Genomic DNA, 20,320 nt, shown 5'->3' with positions numbered 1-20,320 from the left:
GAACAATTTTGCCTAATTCTTTGAGCAACTGCTTCTGTTCTTTTATTAATGTTTTACATATTATTTTTATCTTAAGCATTTAGACAGCAGTAGTGATTAGCTAATAAAACCTGCCTTGTAGGAATATCCTAAACCACAATTTCCTACTATACATACAGACATTTGAATTTTTTTTACATGTTAATGAATTTTCTTGTAACTGACTGTTGTGGTTTAGCCCCAGCCAACAAGTAAGCACTACACAGCTGCTCACTCATTCCTTCCCAGTGGAATGGGGGATAGCATAAGAAGGGTAAACATGAGAATACTCATGGGTTGTAATAAAGACAGTTTAACAGGTAAAGCAAAAGCCATGGACACAAGCAAAGCAAAACAAGGAATTCATTCACAACTTTCCATCAACAGGCAGGTGTTCAGCTGCCTCCAGGGAACCAGGGCTCCATCACATCTAACAGTGATTTTGGGAAGACAAATGCCATAACTCTAAACATCCTCTCTTTTCCTTCTTCTCTCCCCAGCTTTATATACTGGGCATGACATCATATGTTATGGAATATTCCATTGGCCATTTTGGGTCTGTTGCTCTATTTATGTTTCATCCCAGCTTCTTGTGCACCCACAAACTAGCAAATCATGGGAAGCACCTGATCAATTTTCAGTTACAAGGCAAAATAAAAGATTCATGTTAGTAAACAAAATTACTCTTGCTTATATCAGACAGCCTAAGTGAAAATAAACCAGGAAAAAATAGTGTTGGATCACAGGAGAATTATTAACATTATTCCTGGTGTATTTTTGTAAAGAAAAGTTTTCATGTTTTTTAGGCTGAAATTCTAGGAATACATAAAATCTTTACACATAACACATAAAACAGTGAGTTGAGCACCATACCTACTAATTTTTCAAAGTAAACAAATGTAAGAGAAGAACACATAGATCAAAAGTACTGAAGCTCTGAGAAGTGACAAGGCTTTAAAGAATCAAACAAACAAGGTGCAGGAGTCTAACAAGAAGTAAGCACCATCTTCCTGGTCAGTAGTGAAGACCTTGCATATGTGTGTATGCTTTAAATATAAACTGCAGAAACTATTTTACCCTGTAGAAAAGGATGCTTGCAAGAAACAATGGAAAACTGAAGGTACCTGGGGAGGATCCAGGAAGTCCTGGCTTGGGCCAAAGAGAGCAAATGTTCTGGAGGAAAGAGAGGAGTTTGAGGTATGTTGCTCAACTCCCTGTTTTATGTGTTAACCATAAACAAAACAGCTTGAACTATTTCAGTTCTTAGTTTTTTTGCTGGTGAATCATGAATACACACCTGTCCTTGCATCGTGTGTCCAGTGCTGTGCTGAGCCCATCCCTGGCATGGCGGTGTATGACTCCCTGGAAGTTCAGGCTTAACACCAGTGACACTGAGCTTCTTATTTCTTGTCCTTAATCCTCTCACTGCTGCCCTTCTCCATTGCTGCTGACAACAGCTCCATCCTGTCACTCAGGCTCATAATGTAAAGTAAGGAATCCTTCCTCCACTACATCCTGACTTGGCTGGGAATGTCTTTCTGCTCCTTCCTCCATTCAGTTAAATTCAGGTTAGCCATACCTACTTTCAGGTATCTTTCCTCCCTTTCTATAACTTCTTCCCTTGCAGTCTCACTGGGAACTGTCTCTCTTCACTCCTGTTACTCAAAACACAACACCCTGCTACACCTCCACTGTTCCTCCTTTTTGCTCTATTGCATGGACTGGTTTAAATGTCACATTGTCTTCAAAGGCCCTCGTAGTTCCATCTCATTCAGCAGTCTTGATCTTCTCTCTTACCTTGGTCCCTCTAGTTCAGTAATGGCTCCAGTCTCATCTCTGGGTTGTTTTCTTCCTTTATTTCTCTCTGCAGGCCTTCTTCCACATTGTATTTTTAGAGCTAGAACTGCCATCAGAGGTTCAAAGCTTTCATAAAGAGTATTATACTTTCATGAAGTGTTTCTGGGGAGCTGACAGACACTGTATGAAACTTCACATTTCCAGTTCTTTAACAAGGTGCTAGTATAAAGGCTTGAATATCTGTTTGGCTTAACCTATGTCTGTCTGTAGGACTGCAAGCATTACAGTCAAGGGCTTGCTCTGACTGTTGTGTCTTTTATGTGCCTAACTGCCATGCCTCACAAGTAACTTTTGAGAAATCTGGTAACATATTTCTGTAGATTTTAAGATACAAGCTGCATTTTTTATTATATCACATATATGAGCAACTTTTTTGGTAATATTAGGTGGCACACCTTGCTGTGTTGAGATGTCAATTGGGAATGCAAGTGCAGACATCTGGAACAAATTTCAGAATAAATGTCTTACTGCCAAGTTGTTGCTTTGGCAATGTCTTTCAATCCCAGGGTTTTTTTTTTCCTGTAAGTGTTCCAGAAAGGAGCTGAGACATGTCTCTCCTGTGTATTTCAAGTACCTTTAAATTTGGGTGAATCCCTTGATATTTCTTCCCCATTAATTCCATTGTACATGAATCTCATGTACAAGCTGATGATACTTGCTCACTAAGGAAGAAGCTGCTGCTCATTGTCAGCATGAATGCCATCATTTTAATTTATTAGATTACTACCTTTCCTCAATTTGCCTGCCAGCTGAATGAGAAGATATGCTCATGATAGAGCCTAGTGACAATTTAAGTATAATATCCAGTTGTGTTCTGCAGTCTAGGAAAGCATTAATGTTTTCCCCATCTGTTCTCACTTCCATTGTAGTGCTTTGCCTGCCACATAATATTAAAATGCTGACAATCTCAAGCACAACATGGACTGAATGTTTGTTCCTATTCTTATCATGCTCAAACAGACTTGCATGTGGTTCTTATTTTACCATTACAAATTGAAATAATACATGCTGTTTTAGCTGCAACTTTGCCATGTTATTATGATTGTACCTGTAATGTAAACAGCAAACCAGCATTTAATGGAAATTGAACTGGATGAAAAATATTTTATTTATATATTTTGTTTAGAAACAAATAGGAATTTTAGCAACAGAAAAATATGGAAAAATCCAGATTTCTAAGCAAACAACAAGTAGTAAAACAAGTCCTGTCTTCATTACTTTAAATATTGCCTGTGTCGTCATGGTTTGAACCCAGGTTGGGGTCGAAGCTGCCTTATTATCTCAGGGCATGATCGTCTGTTTGTTTTTATGATTTTCTGACACCAAATTAATATTTAGGGTAGCATTTTAAAATTATTTCAGTGAATCCATCCCTGGCTTGGGGCCAGCTTGCGTCCAGTGGCTGTGTCACCACTTGGTCATCTCCTTTCTGGATATGCACATGGAAACATACACACACGTTTGTGCTTCTGAACTTGTGAACTGGGCATCCGAACAGGATACACTGTTATAGTTGGGGGCAGAGAGCCCAGCGTTTTCCCATATGGGGTAGGCAAGGTGCAGGACGTGGCCAATTAGTTTTACCTGGGGAAAAAGAACACAGAGAAGCAGAGAGAGAGATTTCTCGGTCAGTGAGTCTCTTACATTTTCTGGCTCAGAAGCGCTGATGAGTTTGGCAGAGGCTGCGGCTTTAGCTGTTGAAAGTTTTGATCTGTTTATGCAATTGATTATGTTTTCTCCCCCATTTACTTGTTTATTTGTGTTTCTTAGACTATACAGAGTGTTTAAGTAAGTTTTTCTAAAATTTTAATCTTGCCTGCTTGAATAGGAACAGTAGGTGACTACAAGACTGGTGTCATCACCCGTCAAACTAATAAGTAGTTACAATCAGTTTCTATGCATATATTTACTGTTTCTTTACATTAATTGCACCCCTGATTGTGTAAAAATTTGTTACTGAATTTCACAGGAAGACTGGGGAGATCTTAATTAATGTCTGTACTTCCCTGTATATTGAGGTGTGATTAGAAATTACTAAACTCCACAAATGTTTAATTTTTGAAAGATACCTTACAGAAATTTGGAGTTCAGTCTTTTTTATCCCCCTTTGACATCGGGTGGTACAATATGTTTCTGTCATGCAGAGAGCAGATATAGTACAAGGGAGGTTTTGCTATAGAGCACTTCCTTTATTTTTATGGGATTTTGTCCATTGTATTATTTTTATTTGTCACATTTCCACCATATGAAGAATAATTACCTGCATCAGTTATTTTTTAAATTTTCAACTTGAGATTCAGGGATATATATCAATGCAGAGAATTAGCTGACTCTTTGAGGAGCTGAAGAACTCTGACCAGATACGTTTGTAATTTCTAGAAGGATATAGGGTTTCTCATTGAAGGAGAGATCTGTAACCTTCTTAAAACCTTCTCCTATTTCTGGCAGTATATGACAATATTTCAGGCATTCTCATGGGTAACATAGGACCAGCAGCAAGATGATTTGTTAAATTTAACCAAAAAGACCACAGAAGAGAGGAGAACAGTCCCCAGGATTCCTGTGCATAGAATCTCAATACCTGGATTGCACAGACTGCTTCAAATTTGTACCTATTACTAGCAGACAGTATTTTAAACACCGATTCAAAGCAGCTCTTTTTTCAAGAATAATTGGCACTGATGGTAGTATAGATTTTCAGGTAGCTTCTGTAGATCAGTATTATGTATTCATACTGGTGTCCCTGTGATTTAAGGGATCGTTCTGCAAAATTCACAACTCCCACACTCCAAGAAGCTGAGGCAGTTTGCCCTGTGCAACATAATGGTTGTCAGTGTAATGGCAAAGAAATGTTATAATACTGGAAAGCACACAAAATGCAGCCTCACAGCTGTCTACATTACGTGTTGTCTTATGTTGTCTTAGCCCTGAGCTTCCTAGGACAGAGTGTGAATAGCAACCCCATATGTGAGCCTTGTTTCAGGGCTTGTTACTACTGTCCCAAGCAGCAGCAGAGGCTGTCCCCACACTCCCTTGGACTAACCTGAATTAGAAGAGCCCTACTGTGGGGGTGGGGGAAGGAGCTGAGGCCATTTTTCAGACACTCCTTGCACAGTGTTGCCATCAATGTGTGCGAGCTACTTGCACTGCTTTGAGCTGCTCATTGCCAGTGTTGCAGCACCTCTGGGGGAATTTTTCCTCTGTGTTCTCCAGGCACACAATCAAAAGGAAAATTTGCCCAGCAGTGTTTCTTAAATGGTGAGAGCCCTGATGCTTTGAGGCTCACAGAGGGACTGACAGAGACTTGTCAAGTTTCAAAAAGCTGTGAAAAAGACAGACACATTAATTTTAAGAAATTGCAATCAGTGTTCAGGGGTCTCAAAAGGACAGAGGATCAACAAAAAATTAGTTATTCTCTCAAAAAGCTTGAGAAACTTGAAATTGTGTTGTTCTCCCTTGGGCTTTTTCACTGAAAGTCCCTCTAATGGCTCTTTGGCTGAGTTTTGGGGCAGAGGGAGCTTCTCAGCTTCTTACAGAAGCCCTTCCCCTGCTGCCAAAAAAACCCGCCAAAGCAAACCAGAACACTACTTCACCAGGGTGGTCTGCATTTAAGTATTCAAGTATTTCAAGTCTTCTACCAGTTACCACATCATTGCATACTCAGGGTCACGTGAAATTTGTCTTGCCAAGTACTCTTCCTTGAGATTGGGTCACCTACCCATGGTGAGTCAGAATAAAATCACACTACAACACTATCAGTCATAGAGATGTTTTCTAGCCAGATCTACCCACAGTCCTATGACAAGAAAGGGACTAGATTTGAAAGGGTATGGAAAAACTCTGCCTAGTCTGGGCTTTAAGTCATGTAAAATAAACGATTTAAGTCATAGTACTTGTATTATTCTGAAATTATTTAGGACAGATAGACATTATCTGTCCCTATTAAGAAGCAAGTAAATATCACCATTTTATGTACTGCTAATGTCAGATTCAAAGATACAATTGTGAACTAAAATACTGTCCTTGAATAAATTGAAATCCTGGACAGTGTTGCAGCATTTCAGCTGAGTGTTGCAGTGTAACAAACCCTCTCAGTGTTGTTGATTCCAGAAGAAGGATTTGGGCATTATAGAAAAAAGATTAAGCTAACAATGCAATCCAAGAAAACAATGGGGACAAATCTATCCTGTGTAACTCTGAAAAATCAGTTCATGCAAATGTCTAACCTTATGTGAAAAGGACACTTATTACTGTCTTGTAAATGGTGCTGTTTTAAGAAATGTCTAATCAATAGCTGTATTATATGTTCCAGAAGATGGAGCCAGAATGGGTTCCAGATGGGTTGGGGGTAAGAGGTCTGGGAAAATAAGAGGCATCTTGAATTCCAGTTTGGAGGAACTAGTTTTGTTTGTTAATTGCATTAAATGCAGCAGCAAATGTTTATTTATTAGTAAATAATTATGTAAAATAATTTGTTCTGATGGCAGTTCTCCAAACTTCTAAAGAAAAGTCACTTACTTTAACTCTCTTGTCAAAGCTCAGAAAATAATGACCCTTTTCAGCTTTCTGTTTTCCACTGAAGCCAAATCAGTACGTCTGCTGAGGTACCTACTTCTTTCTACACAAAACCTCTGTGTCACCAAAGTTCAAATCTGCCAACAATAGAAGGATTTCAGCATTTATCAAACAAAAATAAACTATAATGTAGACTCATTCATGGGAGAGTTCATATGTAAAATGTGAAGGCCATGTTCCTCTAACTTCTACCTTGATTTTGACCTCTTTTAGTAGCAGAAATTGATATTTGGGTATATACATGAGCCAAAAATGCCCATTTAATTTATTTTCTTGCTATGTTCAGTGAAGCAAGTAAGGATTTGGTGATAGAGGAGGTGTTTGATGTTTCCAGCTGGCACTTTAATAAAGCATTAGCAGAGTAATCAAAGGTCAGTGATTTTGTCAGAAAATCTTTGCTGTTATTTCAGCAGGTTCCAGTACAGCTGGTAACACATCACATCCTGCTGCTGCCAGGGCAAGCCCATTTCCCACCAGGTCACGGAGTTTCAGTGGTAGCTCAAGCATGTTATAAATCTGACATCTAGTAGAACAATCTAATATCAGGCCCCATAATTTACATTTTCTAATCACTATAAATGTAATTTGGTGTCTCTTAAAAGTTGCATTGTCAGGATCTCTCTCAGTACAAAGTAGGTATCCGAACTGAGTGGGCAAAGGAACAAACTCCCTTCAGTGTTACATCCCTGCCCTGTGCAGAACAACTGACTGCTGCTACAGCTGTCATTTGAGTTGGTCATTGTCATGCTAATCTGTATCTTCTGGATCATCTTCCCCAAACAGTGCATTCTCTGGTTTTGCTTCATTTTGCATTAGTTGCAGATTTTATTTTATTTTTCTCTTTTTAAATCATCAGTCACTGAGTACAAATTTTGCCTCATGCTTATTATTTGTTGTTTGGGGCTGTTGGGGAGTAGGCAGAAGACTTCTGATATACTGACTTCTCATTCCAGTCTTCTTTTTGGGGAAGTAATTGAATTCTCTGTTGTACTTCCCACATCTCATTCAGTGCCTTAAATTGTGGCAGCTTTCCACAGCTATGTCCTGATTGCAAATGTACATTTATTTGACATTTTGTCCTCATCAGGAACGTTTTAAATAGCCAATCTTTATTTATCAGCAATCCTAATTTCTTTTTCAAATGCACTGCAGCCACAGTTTGATAATTTGGACAGAATTATGGTTACGGTTTGGTTCTATTCCAAACAAAAATAGATTCCTAAAGTTCTATTCTCACGCTGGTCTGACTCATTGAATGCAACTGGTTGTTCTTTACAGCTGGCTGACAGTAGTAATATATTTGAAGCCTTAGCTATTGCAGTCTGTCACTGGCAGGAAGCTTTTAGCAAATATCCTAGTTGGAGCTGTAACAAAATAGTTTAGTGATTCTGTTAATGCTCATGGCTTTGCATGTCACATCATGGGTCTGTTAGATCCTGTGCTGCTGGGAACTCCTTCGAGCTGCTGAGGTAGCAGGGCTGAGCAGCACCTGTCAGAGGAGCAGCACAGCAATAAAACTAGAAAAAAAAGATGCAAAGGCAGGGAAGAAAAAGGATGGGTTCAGACTCCCACTGTCCTCCAAACTGCCTGCAGTGAAAGTAGGACACAGCAGTGCAGGGGCAGAGGTGCAGGCAGAAAGCACCCTAGTGGCCCAATGCCACTCTGCACCATTTCTGCTTTTTTCAACAGGGTGTAAGCTGGGATGCATTTGTAAAGTTATATTTACCTTCTTCCAAATACAAGGTGAAACTTAGAAGGATTTGGCTGTGTATTGACTGGAGATTACCTTTATCCTTCTTTTTTTTTTTTTTTAATTGTATTTTGTATTCTTCTTATGAGTTAATGGAACTTAGGTTCTGTGTTTCTTCAATATGAAGGACATTAAAGGATTTTGTCCTATTTAACTGCCTTTTTTTTTCCAAGAAGTCTTTTTTTTCACCTGAAGAATAAAGGTTAAACATGATGAAAGTACCTGAATAGTGATGTTTCTTTGACTTAGTTTCTGTTTAAGTTAGTTTGTTCACCATTAGGAATATGTGACAACTGTCATTTAAATTTAACATGCTGAGTCTTTTCTTTTTTCCACTCTTTCTTTTATATACCTCTGGTTGAAGCACATACTCTATTGTCTTGTTTATATGCTAATTCAAGGTTGCAATTCCACCTTAAATAAGAAGAAATGGGAAGTTTTAGCTTGTCTCATATTTTTGTATGGTTTTAGTCTAACTCAAGTTATAAGAACTGTAATTTAATTTAAATGTAACAGTATTTTTTTTTCCCCCTATATTCCCATTATCTATTCTGCTTTGTGTTGGAATTTAGCCTTGTGAGCTTGGAGAGTGGTATAATATCATTAATATCTGAATTCCACTTCAAATGCTGTTACTAAGTAGTGATATATTATTTAATGCCTATATGTACTTCTTTTAAAGAGATGATGTGATAAGTATTAAAATAATGACTGTTTACTGCAATTAACTCAGTAATGAGTATAATAATGATTACTGTATAGGAGAAAGAAGAAAAATTCTTTATGCTTTCTCACAATTAATGAGGTGTGCTAAGCTGTATGAGGAACTGACAATTGCTAAATATACCCTAGAGACTGCTGGGTGTCAGGCAGAGTCCTTAGTGTATTATGCTAGCCCAGGAAGCTTCAGCCAATCATTAGAAGAAATGTCTGTCTTGAACAATGTGATGCTACATCTCAAACTGTCCTGAACAGCTTTTGTGAAGAAATATCCTATTACCATTTGAATATCCTGAAACAGTCTGTTGGAAAACAATGTCTTCATTGAAAATTCCAGTTTCCTACTTTTAAGAAAGAATTTATATTACATAACAATTATAAAGTGATTATGATATTTTTTAAATCTGGGCCAAATATCAATTGCTAACTTAGACTCCCACAAACGAAAGTACCCCAAATGCTGTCCTGGTCCCCACAAATACCTTTTGACTTCTAATTTACAATCATTTTTTACTTAATCCTTCTGCTTGAGTGGTAACAAACCTGCTCTTGTGTAAGAAATGCCTGTTGCTCTTTTTTATTGTAAAGTCACCACCAATCACTTATTATTTAATTACAGTTTACTAAGCCCTAGCAACAGCTCTCTGTTGCTCATGTTCTTTTTTTTTTCACAGGGTGGAAGATCATTTGTATTGTGCATCAACCAGATGCACAAAACAAATTAAGTTTAAGATACAAGCACATAACTGCAGCAGCCCAGAAGTACAAAAGAAACATGTTAGGCCAAAGGTTCTTCTAACCCAGGAACCTGTAAAAATCAGTAGCACAGTAAAAAAAACAGTAATCGTGTAATGATATTTTCTGGGAGTGATGTCCCTCTATGTAGCCTCCCATGGATATTTCCTCTTACATTCGCCCAATCGCTGACTGAATCCATATACACTTTTGCAGTGACCAATGCTACCACTAGAATTTTTGCAGTTTATCTATCTTTGTGTGGAAGATCACCTCCTGTCATTTGTTCTGCATCTGCTGCCTGCTTGCTTTATTTAAAAATCATACCCCTGTCTCTTGGATTGTAAAAAATAATTGTCATCATTTATTCTCTGTGTTACTAATGGCTGCAGAGGCCTCTGTTGTATTCCCTCTCAGCAGTTTCTTCCTCATGCTAGAAATTGTTCCTCACAGAGCTGGTCCAGAGCCTGATCATCCCTGTTGCCCTTCTCTCAACCCATTCCAGTCCCTGGGATGGGAGAGTCAAAACATCCCAAAATACCCAAGATGTAAGCACATGGGGTTTCATACACACACACAATTTAAAAAAAAACAAAAACAAAACAAAACAAATTCTCTTCCAGTTTTCTGTTCCTGTCTTTGTCATTTCTAGCATTTGATTTGTTTGTCTGACCTGAGCACTTGGCATTTTCATAAAATTCTCAATTTCAATATATTTGCCCTGAATGGTAGTAGCAGTCAGAGAGGTCTTTATTTCATACGTAGAGTTCTCCTGTGCAAATCATCTGATCTTTAATACTTTCCTCACTCTTGGCTTCATTCCCAATATTCCTGGCCTTTGTTACCAATAATTCAGTGATAATTTTACAAATCTTGTTTTGCTACAGATAATTTCAAATTTAAATTGCTGCCTACTTTGCATGTTGGAAGTACATATCCAATTATTTGATGTAAATCAAAGCTTCCAGGCTACTACTCAATTTAAATTTTGCTTCAAAGCTGTTCCTAATTTGAATAGAAAAGGTTAATATCCCCTCTTTTTATTCAGAGAAATATTTTTATTCAACGGGGTTTTCATAGCACAAGACAGTTCTAAGATTTCTACCCTAGGCCATATGTAGTTATTTTTAAAAAATAAATTTTCCTCATGACTTTTCTCGCAAATAAATTTTCATCAGGTTTGTTTTCTGGTTTTTTTTGCTGTTAAGTTAGTCCTGGTCAGATCTATCACCATTTTTTCTGATTCCACATTGCTTTTCTCATTCCTGAAAGTCCTTCATAACTGTCCACTTTTCCTTTCAGTAGCATGTACATTCCATATGGAATGTGCAAGGTATCAAATTTCCTGAATTTCTGGATTGTTATTTTTTTGCAAAACTAATGTTGTCATCTGACAAGCTGCATGTGGTCTGCTGCAATACTTTTTGAGATTCAGGCATCTCTGAAGCGATTCAATGTTCACAGGCCTGTACAGCATTCTACACTGCCACTAGTTCTCCTGCCATTACCTGTCTCATGCACATCTTCACACAGAATATTTTCCCTTTTTGTCTTGTCTTCTTGCACAACACACACATTCTGTTCTGACCAAAATTTGTCATTAACTGCTTGCTGATCATAATAAACATTGACTAAGGAAACCTCTTTGGGGAAAAAGCCTATCAGCAATTTTGAAGATAAATCATGACGATGTTTAGTTAGGGAGAAGAGAGAAAAAAAGGGAAGCATTTATTGTCCTGGTGGCAGTGGGTAATTCAGTGCACTGAAACATTATACCTCATTGAGATTGTATGTACATTTATGTACTAAAGAGGCACCAAAAAGGTTTTTTAAATGACAGAAATTTCTTTATGAATATATATAATTTCTCCACTTGTAGAAACATATACTTAGTAATTGATACTGAAATAATTACTATCTCCTATTGTGTGGGCAGATGTGACATTTGCAGTAGAATTTTTGTGCATGTGGCTGAGAAGAGGGACTGGAGGCCTCAATATTTTTTTTTTTTTTGGTCATTAATAGAGACAGGATTATGAACAGACCACCAAACATACTTACTAGTTGCAAATGTTGATGAAAACCTTAGAGCTGAACATCAACCAGAATCACGAGTATTGACTGTCAGGGGAATTTACTATTCCTAGTTTTGGGTTACCTTTCTAGACTAAGAGCCAATGTAAATGGCCACTGCTCTGGAGACAACAAACCTGTGATGTTTCATCACAGGGGGCCTCTCACCTGAAGTCTTGTCTACTTTATGAATGTGTGAGAATGACAGTTTCTTTTAGGAATGGTGTATGAATGTAATAATTTAAATAATGTATATCCTTTTTTATCTTGTGTTTCAGGCCCTGTGTGCCCACCAGGCAGGCGATGCCTGCTTTGCTTTGCTCTCATGCTGGCTGTTTGTGGTGCTTATTGTGCAGTCTGGTGTCTCTTCCTCTGCCTGGGCAGACTTAGACTCACCCTGTGAACAGTCATTAAAACTGGTGCAGCCACTAGCATGGCAAACATTGGTGATGTCTTCTAAAAGGCACTTTGTTTTACCTACTTATGTAATAATTCAATTGACTATCCACTTTAAAGAAAGGCACGTATGTTGGGGCAGTAACAGAATACATAAGACAGTACAATTCCAGCTAACTTAAGAGCTAGTAGGGTGTGTGAGAGAGGAAAGTGCAACATGAAGACATTGGGCTGTCGGGCAGAGAGAAGAAGCAGCTGGAAGCAAGAATATCCCTACGTGGCCTGAAAGGACCACATAGTCTTCCTGATGGGGTAAAACTCCCTTTAAGCTTACAGGTCTTTGCACTGCACTCCACAACATGGTGTGCATGCATCTGTTTTTGCCAATGCCAAAAATAATTGAAAACAAAGACAGGAAACAGAAATAGCATTCTTAATTCTGAAATGTTCAGTTTGTAGTGGATTGCATCAAGAGAAATTAAGAACAGAGAACTAAGGTGATTAAATGGCACTTGTATAGCAGCTTGTTTCAGGTCTGTATCTTTAAAATTTGTCTTTACTAGTGTTCTGTTTAATCAGTGGCCTATCCAGTATAGTGAGATTAAATGAGAATATTTACCTCCTTCATCACGTTTGCAAACAAGCAGATTCAATGAGTTTCAGCTTGTTCATTGATGTAATTATTTAGGTCATCTTGAGCTTGACCCAAGTCAGTGAAAATCAATGGAAAGACTTCTGTCAGCTTTGGTGGACTCTGAAGAGGAAGGAATACACTTCTGAGCATAAAATGAACTGATCATACTTCCATATTTTGTTTTGATCAGTTAATGACTTAAATACAGAATTAAATACAGACTTCATGATGTTTCTAATTGTGTTATGAAGTAACTTGATAGACATTTGTTATAAAGAAAATAGGAATATGAATGAAATACATTGAATATTGGTAAAATTGGGTGACATAGAATGTAAAAGGGGAAGACATTTGCACTTCTTAATTTTTGTTCTGAAGAAATATACTTAAAGGCACTAGCAATCAATACAGCATTTTATGTTATTAAATAAGCTAGTGATGTGTGCTGGGTAAAGGCTTTAAAGTTCTGTTGTTAGCTAAAGAGATAGATGGGGTCTTGGGGCCATTCAGATATATAAGCACTTAAAGACCTTAAGTAGACTATTTCTGGAACTCTTAATAGCCAAAAATAGTAATAATTTAAATGAATCAGTGATTGTTGAATATTGCTCTACAGTTTTAGTGTTTTTTTTTAGGCAGGACTCCAAGAAACTCTCAGTAATAAAATGAAACCAGACCAGTGCTTTGTTTCTAAAGTAAAACCACTGTTCAAAGTTACATGTCTAAACTCAAGATCTTATGCAGAAGAATTGTTCATTTTAAGGACGTAATGAAATGAATAAATTTTAACTCAGGGCCATGTTGTAGCAATATCAGCGCAGTATAAAATGCAGTACAGTAAAGAAACAGCACAAAGAATATCTCCATTGGAATCTCATTGTTGGATCCCTTTATGTTAAACAGTTTCCAGAAACTGAGACAGAAGACTGTATTTTTCTTGAAAAAATTGCAAATTTGCAGCTGCTAGGAAGTGTATTCTAGTTTTGGAATTCTAATTACACTAAAGATTTCCCAGTTGCAAACCTCATTATTTTATGAAATGATTTACTGCTACTAAAAATATCACTAAGGATGCTTGTTAAGACATCAAATTGACTTCAAAAACCAAATAAGCTCATTAGGTGCATTCAAAAGATTAGCTAAATCCATTATCTGTCCAAAGTCAATTAACTGACTTTTATTTAAAACCAGAAATCCTTTCCACAACTGTGCACATTTTTTCAGTGATGATTACAAGACTAAATATATGTAAAAAACTAATAATACTTCAGAATATATTTATATCTAGATCTCTCCCCATGAAAAGCTGCTCATATCTATGTCCTTCCAATGTAGGTTGTAGCTACAAAAAAACAAATGAGGTGTGTCAGTCCTCAAACAGGAGTCTCTAGCTTTCTTATGTACTGGCATCAGAGTTCTCTCCCAGTTGTAGTTACTGCATGAATTGTCCAGACTGATACCATCCAACTAGACTTAGGCAGCTAAAGGTTGAAGCCTAAGTGACTCCCTCAATTACTCATCCAAGCTTTTGCATGGCACTGATGATGTTTGGCCTTTTGAGACTGTTTATAGAACTTAGGAGGCTTAAAGCTCCAAAGGGGAGTAAGTAAATTTGAGTACGTGGGGATGAAAGTGGTTATACTAGAGAAGCTTATTTTTTAAGACTTACACAAAGGAATTTATTATTTACCATCTTTAAAATACAAATATCAATGGTTGTAGTATATATGGAACAATTATGAAAACATTTACCAGATCTAATTTCTAATAAACAGTAGAGATGCAAACCCAGAGTTCATAGTATTCAATATGTTGCACTTGATGCTTAAAAAAATGGTGGTGTTTTTTGATTTATGAATATCCAAGAATTTTTAGGGTCTATTTTGGAGCAGTTTGGTAATGTGATGCAATGTTTCCTCTTGCTACCCTTAAGGCTGTGTCTGAAGATCAAGGAATTTACTCAGATTAATTTTGTGACTCTACAAATCGAAGCATTATTTTTTTGTTCCCTAATATTACTAGATAGGAGAGGGTGAATAATCACTATAAAAGAGCAATGATACTCTTTCAATGAAAATGGTAGTTCACCACAAAGGAAGTTTAATAGACACTTATGAGTCATCAGAGGGGTATTTAAAATGCATTTATTGCTAAAGCTGCCATAGCAGCAGGAAACTTTAAAACCCCTGGGTTCTCAAGTATGAAAGATCTATAATTATGCAGTGTCTTCTAAAATTTTGCATCAAATGATAAACAGGGAATAAGTTCTACAGTGGTGGGCCGGCTGGAAGACTGTAATAAAATCTGCATTCTTCTCTCTTAAATTGTATGAGTGCAGCATTGGCACCCTTGGCTATCAGATGTCTGAGATATTTACCAGCAATCTACAGGTTCAGGAAAAAAATAAGCCAGAAACCATAAAATCTTTTAATTCCTTTCTAAGATAAGAAATTACAAGATGATTCTTAAATGTGATCTTGAGAAGATATCCAGAATGTAAAACACTATTTCTCTGACTGCATCGGTTCATAGCATGTATCTTCACCACGAACACATCTTATGGCATGACTAAGACCGTTGCAAGGAAGTTATTCTATTCTTAGGTAGTTTCAAATGTCTTTAAGGAATAAGACCACAAAAATAAGTGGTGAGGGAGAACTGGTCACTTGCAACTCCATATGTTTTTAATCTAGTTGATCTACTTTTAGTTTTTGCTTCCACTCACTTTCTATTTCCTTACCATTCTCCTTCAGGAAGCTTTGGGGAGCACTGGGATCCTCATCACTGCCTGTTGGCCTCCTTCCTCGTGGCTGCCACTGGAGATGTGCCAGCTGACAGTGCTTGTCTGTGGGTTCTTACCCCAGAGGCTTTTCTCAGCTCAGCCACAAACAGGGAGCACAGTGTTAGAAGGTGCTCCAGCTCAGCTTCAGCTGTTTTTCTTGTGGGTAATCACTGCATGTTGCTCTTCACAAACATGCCTAAATATTCCTCAAATTAATGATTCCTTGCTGTCTGTCTGTTGAAAAGTCCTCGCAGAAGCTCCCACCCCCAGTAGTTCAGAACTTCGTTTCAGTTTCTGCCCTGATCGTACTGTACTCTTGGCTGACTTCTCTCTTGCTCATGTTAACTCCCATCTGTTAACCTGATTTCTGAAAGGAACAAGGCACATGTGATCACACAGTTCACAACCTTCATGGTTACTGCCATAACTTTTAAATCTGTTTTCCAAATTAAACAGTTTGTTAAATGAGTCGAGTTCTATGTGAGAACGAGCTCCCTCTAAGACTGTAAAACCTGGTCATTTGCTGGAGCAGTGACAACTAAGTGCTGTTCTGCCTTGATTGCTACTAGCCCTTCAAAATATGTTTTTCTTGGTGAGAGGCAGAATGAGGCAGTGCCACGTAGCTCAGGGACGGGGCAGCGACGCTTTGTCTGTGTACGTTTTGGGGTGGAGAAGAGATACTATCTGTAAGTTGGTGAGGACACTGATGAATAGGGATGTGGGTGGAAATTTTAGAAAAATTGTGGTAAAAGAAGATAGAAAAATGCAAGAGACTTGTATTTTTCCTTCCCCGTGGCTTGAAGTGTAAATTTCCTTAAACGGAAAGTGTATGTCTGCAGACAGGCTTATAACGTTACAGTAATACACTGATAACTGAACACGAAGTCAATCTTTAGAGTGTAGCAGCAGAGTTACACGTCGACCACTAGAGAGCAGCAGATAACCAGTAGTTGTGTGCTCGGTACGGCAAAATCTGAGCAACCCATAGCCACGTAATGCTTTGACAAACAGGCAAAAATGAACATCATAATGTAAAATTACCCTCTCGACTCTTCTAATGCCTTCCAATCAAACAAAATAGCAGGAGGAAGCACTCTGGTAATTAGCAGCAACCTGTCCTGTACCTAAATAAACCTCTACATAGCATGTATGCACTTTGCTTAGTCACTCGAGGCAGGATGCGTTACAGAGTTAAGGTCAGCTGCAGAAATGCAAAGCAACAACTAGTTCTTTCAGTTCCACAGCCCAAGCGTGCGTTACGAGGGGCTCTCATGGGTCTACAGGCAACGATCATGTCAGATGCTGTTGTTAGAGGATGGAAAGAAGCACAGGCTGACAGCAGGACAAGCATCAGAGGATTCGTGGTGAATTCCTGGTATACGGGTGTCCCACAGCACATGACAGGACCAGCCTCCCAGAGGATACCAATCCAGAGTGCACGAAGGGCATCGTCTCTTTGCTGTGGAAACTAGGACCTACTATGAAGTAAAAAGGGCTACTTGCTTGGATGCTGCTTCTATTTGCCAATTAGTAGCCCTACCACCAGCACTTCCTACCCAGCTAACAACCCTTATCATTACTAAGTGATGACCCTCACGTTAGGGTCCTCAGCACGGATGCTTGCAAGTGCCTGACTAGCACTGCGGGGTGGGTGAGTCACAGGACAAATGGAGAAGGAACAAAAGACCTCGCAAGAGCTGGGAATTCAGAGGTCACCAAAGAAGACTGGCAAATGGCAAACGACGGGGGAGTGATGGGGTGGTAATTGCAGCAGAATTACAATCGCTGATAGTATAATCAGGTTCAGGGCTGGAGACGATGCTAGAAAGACGAGCTATGATCTGATCGGGTCTGACTCATCCCTGCGAAGTCAGCATTGACATGACAGAGAAAGGAAACGGGGTAGCTTCGAACGAAGGGTTGGAAAATGCAGGGAAGGGACTGAATTTATGTAGCTGGAAAACACTGAGGAAGACGCAAATTGACTCTCAAGGTTTCCATAACAAAGGCTCTTCTGAATGGCATTGTTTAGCCTGGTCTTACTTAAACACTGAATAATTTATTCGCATTTGTTACAGGCAATTGACTTTCTAACTTCAGAGCAGGCCAGTTACACGTTTCTAAGAAAGAGTGGTAAAAGTGCTTAATCAGTGTTGTGTATCAGATAACTGATTTCATTTTACCAATATGAACTACATTTATTGCTCTCTGGACTGTTTCAGTTACATAGAAATGAGTTGAAAAAAACATTCTGACTAGCCAACTGTTCAACCAATTATTGGTTGTGTTACAGAATATAGTATTTTCTTTTAGGAATATTTCTTTTTTTTCTGGTTTTGAAGAAAATGATCTGCTAAGTCCAGCTCACTTACAAAAATTTTCATCTGGGCTATGCTGACCAAGAGAGGCTAGGAAACAAAGAACAGAATAACAAGGGTAAATATTTATTCACGAGCATGAGGTGTGCCAGTCAAACTGGGTCACCCCGAATGTGGGTTTATACAGGGTTCTTACACCCTTCAACCATTCAGGAACAACATGACTTGACTAAGATCCACACTACCTATTTCTAATAATAGTAAAACAACTGTATTTCTGCAGCATTCTTGATGCTCATCTATTGATCCAGATGTCCCCGGAGTCAGTCTTTCTAAAGTTACTTATCTATGATAACAGATGACACTGAGAGGGTTTCAAAGACATCTTAGAGAGGCTAGAACACTGGCTTTATCTCAGTTGTCCATGGGTATCCTTTATCCTTTGTGGACAGCTTGAAGAAGCAAACTCCTTATTTCCAGGGCCCAGCTGTCCTTCAGTTTGCTCTTTTTTATTTGAACATGAACAATACCAAGGTCTCCAGTAAAATTTCACTACCTCATTATATTGCAGCTTATAACGTGAACTAATATGTATTAACCAAGCTAATACACTGTCATATTATAAAAACTGACTGATACAATAGTTAGGGAAGTGAATTTTCATAACACCACATCATCACCATTGCAGTATAGCTGACACAAGCCAGTAAGTGTTGTCCCTGGTGACTTTCACAGGATTCACAATTTACACTCACGATTTTTATCCTTTATTTTTTTCAGACAGAAGTTTACTTAGTTGTTCGTTACATGTAAGTTGAGAGCAAAGTACTTATGATTTTCCTTTTTACTTTCATTGAACCTTTTCCACTAGTGTTCAGTCTTTCCTGAGCTGAGGGAACTCTGAACCACACATGGCTTTCATGATATGGACAAATAATGAATTGACACAGCAGCATAAGGATGCTTTGTTCTCTTTTCCTTTCTAGTTTCAGCACACAGCTTGTTTTCCTGAACTCTATTAAGCAATGAAGTAGGGTTTTCAAGAAACATATTTTAACTCCAAGATTTTTCTCCTGCACAGTACTAGTCAGCTGGAGCTCATGATTGTATACTTGAAGTCACCATGTTCTTCCTCACTGTGCACCACTTTAATCTAGCCGGAATGTAATCTGCCATTTTACTGCCTTAAGTCCCTGAATGGTATCATCAGAAGGTTGTCACTTGAGTGTCCAGCTCCCTTGCCATCACTTGTGAGTATGCTGAGCAGGTCCAAGCACAAACTACTACACTGTGACCGGTGACCTTTACACTACAAGTACTGCACTCTTAGTATCACCTGCCCGTGCTCTGTCTTTAACCAGTAATTCATTCAAAGACATTCCATCTTATGCCATTACTGTTTAGTTTTTTTGACAGTCTTTGTCAAAAGCCTTCTAGAAATCACAGAAGACTCTATCAGCTCTTCTTCTATCAGACCTTCTTCACAAGTTTAAAAAATGTTCAGTAAACTACAATGTGCCAAACTCCACTGCTAACAGTGTTTTCTTGTACTGCTGATCAAATGACGTTAACAGACTCTGAAGGCAACATCTCATTTTGGAACTGAAAAAATTCATAGTTGAGAGGATTCTTTTCCTCCAGAGTTCCTTGTGTGTCACTTTTAGCTTTCCTGTTCCTTTTTTTGCAATCCAAAGAGCCTTTCCCAGTATCTAGATCCCCTTAATGTTCAGTAAACTACAATGTGCCAAACTCCACTGCTAACAGTGTTTTCTTGTACTGCTGATCAAATGACGTTAACAGACTCTGAAGGCAACATCTCATTTTGGAACTGAAAAAATTCATAGTTGAGAGGATTCTTTTCCTCCAGAGTTCCTTGTGTGTCACTTTTAGCTTTCCTGTTCCTTTTTTTTGCAATCCAAAGAGCCTTTCCCAGTATCTGAGATCCCTTAAGATCCATGTTCATGTCTGGACAATGTTAAAGACAGGCCAGGCCCTGTTTCAAGTAATTCCAGCACCGAATTAATCAGTGGATGTAACTTACTTATGGCTCCTCTTACCACACCGGATCTGTGCTAGCAGAACCATCAGCAAACCAGCGCACAGTGCTGAAGGAACCTACCCAAAAGCTCCATTTTCAAGTTGCCATCTGGAAGGGCTTTTGGCGCCACGTTAAATATGGTTTCCTCCTTCAGCAGAGCAGTTGGATGCTGCAGTGGCACTGAGGTGCCTTTCAGAGGGCAAGACGCTGGCAAGTAAAATCTGTTCCTCTCTCTTCAGATTTGACTAAGGTTTATTTGAAGTGAAATTTGTAATTTAGAGGAGGTACCTGCAATTATGCAAGTACTGTCCTGGTTTGAGCCATGTCCTGTGCCCCCACAGCACGGTCTGCAACGCGGCGGTACCGGGGGGAAGGCAGAGAGATGCCGGGAGCACAGACCCCTGCAGCCGGCAGACACACCCTC

Source organism: Chaetura pelagica, unplaced genomic scaffold (genome assembly GCF_000747805.2).
Source record: "Chaetura pelagica isolate M959 unplaced genomic scaffold, ChaPel_1.0 scaffold147, whole genome shotgun sequence".
NCBI classification, from domain to species: Eukaryota; Metazoa; Chordata; class Aves; order Apodiformes; family Apodidae; genus Chaetura; species Chaetura pelagica.
The sequence above is the reverse complement of the archived record's forward strand: the minus strand, read 5'-3'. Positions refer to the sequence as shown.